The sequence below is a fragment of the Mastomys coucha genome, unplaced genomic scaffold, assembly GCF_008632895.1.
Source record: "Mastomys coucha isolate ucsf_1 unplaced genomic scaffold, UCSF_Mcou_1 pScaffold22, whole genome shotgun sequence".
Lineage (NCBI taxonomy): Eukaryota > Metazoa > Chordata > Mammalia > Rodentia > Muridae > Mastomys > Mastomys coucha.
Window position 1 is genome coordinate 127,761,417 of NW_022196905.1, and position 8,682 is coordinate 127,770,098.

Here is an 8,682-nt window from a genome sequence, read left to right on the forward strand (position 1 = left end):
AAAAATAAACGCATATAAAAATAATGTAAACAAAATAAGTTTGGAGACACACATTGGAGTATCACTCTCATCTCTATTTAAAAGAAGGAAGGGGGACAGGAACAGAGAGAACAGAAGTGTGGAGGAGGGAGGAGGATACTAGAGGTGGTCCTGCCTATTCAGGTCTAAGTGTTCAAACATATTTCAAATGAAAATAGGACTAGCCAGAGAGGAGGAGGGAGGGCCCCTGTCTCTGGGAAGGGAAGACATCACAGATGGCCCATCAGGAGCTTCACTGAGTGTCACATCCACAGGTACCTGCCAGCTCAACCAGGGATGCATCTCCTATGAGGATCAGATGCTTCTAATTGGCGAGGAACACCATAGCTGCTGCCCAAAGGAGAGAACAAATTCTCTGTCACCACATGGTTATGTTGGACTTTTTTCTCCACCTTTCTTTCTTCCAAATGGAATATGTTAACTCTTTCAAATAGGTACCAGATTCAGCCTCTCCACAAAAAGGAAACCATGTCCACAAAAAGGAAATTCTTAAGGAAGAGACGGGGGTTGGGGTAGGGGACAGAGAGATTGTTGAGTTTATAATCGAGTTTCTTTTCTGCTTCTCTGATAAAACAGGAGCCAATGGCAACTTAGGGGAGGACAGGGCTCATTCAGCTTAAATTTCCAGGTCACACTCCATCACTGATGAGGGTAGGGAAGGAACAGAAGCAAGAACTTGAAGCAGAACCCATAAAGGAGTGTTCACAGGCTTGTGCTTAAATATGTTCCTTAGGCAGCCCAGAGCCACTTGCCTAGGAATTGGTGCCACCTACAGTGGGATGGACCCTCCAACATCAATTAACAATCAAGACAAATCCCAAAAGACACTCCCACAAGCCCATCTGACCTGGTGACTCTAGGCTGTGTCAAGCTGACAGTTAACACTAGCTAGAACATCTTATATGCGCAAGGATAGGAGTTTAATTTTTTTTTAAGCCACACATGGTACACATGTGTACTTCGAGCATCTGAAGGACAAAAAGGCAACCACCTGGTACTTGTTGGTTTGTCTTTTTGGTGAATTCCAGATTCAGGAAGAGATGCTGTCTCAAAAAAAAAAAAAAAAAAAAGTAGACAGTATCCAATATCAGTCTCTGACCTCACCACTCAGGTACATGCAAGTATGCATATCGTATGAGGCTTTTCCCAGGGAGATGTGAACATCCATTCATCCCAGATACAGAACCCATGGCAAAGCAAAGTAATGATTATACCAAAGCTACTCCGTGAGTGCCAGTCAGTCCCTAAGTGATAGAACCTCAGTCCTAAGCAGCTCTTCGCTGTTTCCACAACCATGGGAAGAGTCTTATATGTCTTGTTAGTTTCCATTTTCCCAAACATGTGACGTTTGTTTACTTCCTGAGTTTTATGAGGCTCCGTCCTCCTTCCAAGAAAGAATGTTTCAATTAGGAGGAAACAGAACAACACACAAAAGAATAGCTCTAGTAGGATAGGATGGAAAATGCTTACTTGGTGATTCTTTGCTCAATAAGCAATAATTAGTCTTATCTCTCCTTGGGGCTCGCAGAAGGGAAGATCGTTGATAGCAGTCTTCTACTTAATGCTGTCTTGGTATGAGACTTTGTCAGTCATATTTTCGTCACTGTGATAGAATGCATGAGACAACAGTTTTAAAAAGAAGAAAGGTTCATTTGGTTCCTGGCTTCAGGTGCTTAATTCTACCATAATATGAAACTCATGGTAAAAACAAGGCAGCTTGTGTCTCCTGGGTCCTTCTTGGTCCAACTGAGTTGACAGTCAAGAGCAATCGTCACTTCTCTTTGCCACAGAGACCATTACAGAAAAACACAGAAATGACTGAGGTAGCACCTTATCCCAGGCTTTTACTCTAGGTCTACTTTGATCAACATGGTTTTCAACAACTATCCTGCATGGGTCATTTCACCAGAACTGGTCAAAATGTAGGGAACAATTTATTTGAGGGTGCCTAGCCCTAGTGAATACATCTACAACATAATTATGCTCCTAATTCTCAGGTAATATTTAAGAAGAAATATTGTAAAATCCAGAGAACCAAAATATATTCTATCAGTGACAGGGAAGTTTCCACCATGATATCTCAATGATATGGCTGCTTAAACAACACCTGAACAAGAACCACATCAATAAACACACTAAAATACACACACAAATATATATGATGAAGAGTCCAGGAATTTGAGGAGTGGGTGTGGTGTCATAGGAAGAGTTGTAAAATATAAAGGGAATGGAAGAAAATGATATAACTATATATGATTTTTAAAGTTTATTCGACACACATACAACACACACACACACACACACACACACACACAAAAGGAACTTTCACAATTCCATTAAAAAGAGAAAAGGTGATTGGGTAGTTCAGTGGTTAAGCACTTGCTGAGCAAGCGTGAAGACCAGAGTGTAGATCACCAATATTCAAGTAAATAGTAGATAGTCGTGGCAACTCACCTGTAATTCCACCCTCAGAAAGCAGAGAGAGGGCATTCCCAGAGGAAGTTAACTAACAAAAAAATACACCTATCTGGCTTTGATTGAGTATCTCTCATTGAATAAGGTGAGAGGTAACTGAGGATGATTTACGCTATCAATCTTGGACCTCCACATGCATGCCCATACACATGCACATTTGAAAATGGAAAAGCAGGGGAAGAAGAGATTTACTTTAGTTGACAGCTATGGAGGTTTCAGTCCATGGTCAGTTGGACCCTAATGCTTTGAGCCTATGGTAAGACATCATCATGGGAATACACAGAAAAGATAGCAATACAATTCATGCCAGCCATGGAGCAATAACAGAGAAAGAGAAAGGCAAAGGCAAATATCTCTTAAAGGCATACCCCCATGGAATCAAACTTCAAATTCTTAAGTGGCAAATCATGCTCCAATAACGTCTGTGAAGATTAATCTTATTGACCTGATTGGATCTGGAATCAGCTAGAAAACTAGTAAAGCCTTGAAAAAATCCACCTCTAATTTGTACCATTTCCTTCTTGAGTGTACTCCTGCTCTCTCTCTCTCTCTCCTCTCTCTCTCTCTCTCTCTCTCTCTCTCTCTCTCTCTCTCTCTCTCTCTCTTGCAAATTGCCACCTGTTTTGAAGAAATGGGATGGGTTTTTTAATTTGTTATTGGTTTGTCCGTTTGTCAGGGCTGGGATTGAACCCAAGGCTTTGTGCTTGGTAGGCAAACAGTCTACTGCTGGAACAATCTCCCAGTATAAAAAACTTGTGTTCATTTTCCCTCCACTGAATGTTCCCAGAACCAGGTGGTAGAACTCTGCTTAACAATTAGACCTATATAACTCGATCCCCCATCACATTTCTAACACTTACCTGTCCCTCAATTCCCACACCTCACATGAACACCATCTGCTCCTATCTTGTGAAATTACCTTCCATTGCTCAAAGTCATCATGCATGGTGCATATTTATCTCTCTCTACACTTTCTTCTACCTAGAATCATCCCAGAAATGGACAGTGGGACAAAGCAAAGACTTTCAAATCCTATGCCTGTGACTGTAGTCCCCTGCCTTTTGGGGTAAATAATATTTTGTGAGAAAACATCCATACATATTTGTTTATGTACCACTTACAGCTGCTTCTGTGCTGCTAGGGCCGCACTGAGCAGGAGCTACTGAGACCATAGCAACTAATGTATTTGCTTTAGGGCTCTTTACAGAAAATTGCTGCTAACCCTATGTTAGAGCAAAACCACCAGCTGGGGATGAGACAGACCTCAATATGAACCCTGCTATGCTCAACAGAGTGTATATGTGGACATTAGTAAAACAGATGTGTGGATAGGTAGATTAAATAATGAATACATGCATATATGTAAGATGAATATATATCATTGATGACTGATGAACAGATGAGAGGTAATAGAGACAATAAACAGATGATTAAAACATGCTAAATAATAAATAGAAGACAGACACGCAGACACTAGATAGATGGTAGATAGAAAGATAGATAGATAGATAGATAGATAGATAGATAGATAGATAGATGATAGAGATAGATAGATACATAGATACATAGATAGCTGATAGATAGATGGATAGATAGATGATAGCTGATAAAGATAGATAGATAGATAGATAGATAGATAGATAGATAGATAGATAGATGATAGATAGATAGATAAAGATATGACAGACAAATAGACAGCAAAGATCCTTCTTTTCTTTTACCTTACCACTGAAAAGCCAAATGTCAATAGTGAGTGAGAAATGGAAGCAAGCAAGTGCTTCCTTCTTAATTTGTTTTATTAGCACACATTAATTTTGTATAATAATGGGTTTCATGTTTTCATCTATGCCTGCATTTTGGTCATATTCAACACCATCACCCTCTCTTTTCCCTCCTAACCCCACTGATCCCTTTCCTCTTCCCAACTGGTCTCTCATCTCCTTTCTTGACTTTTGGTGACTCAATGAGTTTCATTAGGGTCACTTAAAGGAGCATGGGTGAGGGGTTATTCACAGGCACATGGGCATCTTACCAGTGGCTACAACACCAAAAAAAAAGTCTCTCCCAGTGTAGTAGTCTGAATGAAAATGTTCCCATAGGCTCATAAGATGAGGAGTTATTCACAGGTACATGGGCAGCTTACCAGGGGCTGCATGACTAAAGAAAATGTCTCTCCCTTTCCCAGTGTGGTGGATTGAATGAAAATGGCCTTATGGGCACAATTAGGATGTATGGCCTCATTGGAGTGGATGTGGCTTTATTGGAGGAAGTGGGTTACTGGGAGTGGATTTTGAGGTCTCAGAAGTTCAAGCCTGCCTAGTACCCCACAATTCACTCTTTGCTGGTCTACGGATCAAGATGAAAAACTCTCAGCTCCTTCTCCAACATCTAGTCTGCCCACATGCCACCATGTTTCCCTCCGTGATGATAATGAACTAAACCTCTAAAACTTAGCCAGCCTCAATTAAATGTTTTCCTTTATAGAAGTTGCCATGGTTGAGGTGTCTTTTCACAGCAACAAAACTCTAAGACAGCTAGCACCCTACTACAAGCATATAGATCCTAGAAGGAGGCTTGAGTCCCTCCCCGCCCCCCAATCTATAACAGACTGCTGACAGACCCAGCTTTGTGGAAGTCTTTGTAAATAATCACAACTGCTTTGGGTTTGTGACTACGTCAAATCCAGATGCCAGTACTCTACTGCACTCCCCTCTTTTCTCCAGCTCTTGCATTCATTTTGCTCCACCCCACCCTGACTTCTGCCAAGTTCCTCAAGCCTTATAGTGGATAATATAGATGCCCCGTTTAGGGTTAAACATTAAACAGTCAAACATAAGTGACTTTAATCTCGAGTTAGGGGCAGAGAGTAAGAGGCAGTTTTCCTGTGGAATCTGGGGATACACCCACCTAAGGGCCTCTTGCTAGAACCCATCTCAAGGTTCCATAGCTGTTACCAGTGGCATTGCCGGCTCAGTACTGCCTCTGCCCTCGGGATATCCAGGCACCATGGTACACCTGGCTGGAATGAAAGGAATGAAGCTTATTGGGATGTGGCAGTTTCCTGGGATCTCAGCTGGCTTGAGTGCCAGGGATAAAAAGGCCTTCTGTGAAAGGGTTTTCAGTAAAACATGCCACAGGCCGGCCAGTCTGGGCCTCCCTCAACCCGCGGGAGAAACAGGGTCCTAGTCAGGTCAACAAGGTGTAGGCAAAGAAATGATAGCAGAGACAACACATGGAAGTGCAGGATCTGAATGTATTTCTCAAAAATGGCATCAGACTTTTATAGTCATTGTAAAAGAGAAATGAAAAATCTGGCAGCTCAGTGATCGGGGTACATCTGAGGCCATCTAAAACACACTGGGTCTAAAACAGCAGCCATCTCCTCTGGACTGGTGCAGCACCCCCGGGTTCCGAGCACGCTCGAGCCCACATGGGCCTGGCCAGAGTCCCGGGGGGCTGCAGGTGAGCCAGCCAGGAAGATAGAGGCTCAAAGCTCAAATCTCAAGTCTCAAAATGCTGACTATTTCACACTATCTCACACACACACACATACTCGGCTCAAGGTCCCGCCCATCCTTAGTAAAATGCCCACTATGCTAATCTTCTGGGCTAGTAGAGACACAAGTCTCTTTCCTGCTAATTCCTAGGAGTGGTTCAGCTGCAGTATGGGACTGAGAATGAGGATTCCACTTGACCTTGCCCTAGGATAAGTCTCCCATTCTGTAAGCTTCAATGCCCTACCCACAATGCCGAAGGCAATTAGTCTGGATGGGTAACGTTCCATTGGTAAAAGTCAGAAAGCAATGTCCAATGTCCAATTTTGTCTAGCTATTAGTAAATCATATCTTGGCGGGCACCTAGCACTCGAGTTCGCAAGGACATATCTGGGCTACCTCTGAGTTAGGGAATGCCAAGGAGACAATGCAGGAGACTGGCTTCCATGAAGCTCTTGCCTCAAACTGCTGTCACACAGTGTGCCTGGCAAAAACAGCTCTCCTTTATTGGGGGTAACAAGGGCTATATAAACCTTGGGGAGTGGGTAGGGGGTTTTCAGGGTGAGTGCATGTCATTAGCTGGGGCTGAGGTGCTGGGAACGCTTCATTTGTATGAAGAGGAATTCTAGATGCTTGCTGAACATGTCCTCATAGGGAGGGAGAATGTTAAGACCTGTCATTTGGCCACCAGGCTACATGGCTACCTCAAAGGTGGCAGAGGTGGGGGTCGAGGAGGCTACTTGCACCGGAGCATGCAGACCCAGAGCAAGGAGGGAACTGTTCTAACTCCTACTGGTCTCAGGACAAGATTGCCGGGGTTTGGACACACCTTGACCTCACTCTTGCTCCACAATGGCTTCCCAAGTCCCATGGCTTTCTGGCCTGACACCTTGTGGAGTGAGTCTTGAGGCATAGGGTCCCTCAATTATCACGCAGATATAACCCAAGTACAGTGCTTACTGAACTGAAAATAGAAAAGGCCACCATCATTTCGATACAGATGTTTATGACAAACCTAAGGGGCAAAACAGTTTTCAGACCAGAACCAGGTAGTAGACAGGGGGGGTTTGTGAGAAAGCGATCATGAGGTAGCTGGAAACTATCTCCAGTGTGTACACAGGTTGCTCACTAAGAACTGGGGTTTCTGCATTCTGTTTGTACAATGCAGTCTCAGTCAGTTGAGGCTGAGACTTCTCTATCACTGGTTCTTAACCTTCCCCCCCCCCAACATAAAATTATTTTTGTTGCTACTTCATAACTGTAATTTTGCTACTTTCATGAATCATAATGTAAATATCTAATATGAAGAACATGTGACTCCTGTGAAAGGGTCATTCGACATGCCCCCACAAGGGGTCATAATCCACAGGTTGAGAATCACTATTCTGGCAGATGTCTTCCCTGGATTTGGTTATGTTTCCTTCTGTTTATATTTGTGTGGTGACTTTTCCTGGAATAGACGAATAAATGTCTATTCATACCAATAAAAGACCAAATAAAAGATTATAGCTACATCCAAATTACTGGGGTACTTAAAACTGTACTTCCAAGAGCAGCGATGCCTGAAAAGCAGCTGCATCCCCGAAAACCCCAGTCCAGCCAGAACAATGCATCCCTGGAGCTCCCTGTATGACCTGCAGACAGCCTTGGCCACTTAAAACCATGTCTCAAAATTTGAAAGGGAGGTGGTAAAAATATGGATCCAGAGAGATGGTTCAAGGAGTCAAAGTGCTTGGCAAGTCTGAGGACCTAAGTTCAATCCCAGGGACCCATGTGGGAGAAAGGAGGGATCCACCTCTAAGAGTTGTTGTCTGACCCCCACATGGGTTAAGGCAGGAGCAAGCATGTGTGTGTGTGTGTGTGTGTGTGTGTGTGTGTGTGCGCACGCGCACGCACGCGTATGCATACACACAGAGAGAGAGAGAGAGAGAGAGAGAGAGAGAGGATTAACTAAAATATATGAAAAAGATCTATAAGCCTACCCACAGCTTTCAGAAATGTTATCAAACTTGTCTTTTTTTGTTTTGCTTTGAGTTTCCATTACGTCATAATCACCATGACCAAAAGCAGCATGAGGAGAAAAAGTTTTATTTACGCTTACTTTACAGTTCTACATCATGGCCTACCATCAAAGGAAGTCAAGGACAGAAACTCAAACAAGAACCTGGAGGCAGAAACTGAAGCAGAGGCCATGGAGGAATGCTGGTTACTGGGTTGCTTCTCGTGGCTTGCTCAGCCTGCTTTCTTAGACCAATTGCTCAGGGATGGCACCTCCCATAGTGGGCCCTCCAACACTAATCACTAATTAAGAAAATGCCTCAAGAGTCTTCCCCATGAGGCCAATCTTATGGAGACAATCTCTCAATTAGGATTCCTTCTTCTCAGATAAGTCTAATTTTCTGTCAAGTTGACAAAAATCCAGCCACGGGACTTTTGGGGGATTATTTTGTTGTTGCTGTTGTGGTGTGGTATCAGTAGTGTCTTATTTCATTTTATTTGAGATAGAGTACCACTAGGTATCCCAAATTGACTCAAACTCATGGTCTTCCTGCCTCAGCCACCTTAGTCCTAGGAATATAGCTGTGAGTTACTATACCCATCATTTATGGGTTTTGATGGTGCCAGCTGCAGTGGTGGTGGTGGTGGTGGTGGTGGTGGTAGTGGTGGTGGTAGT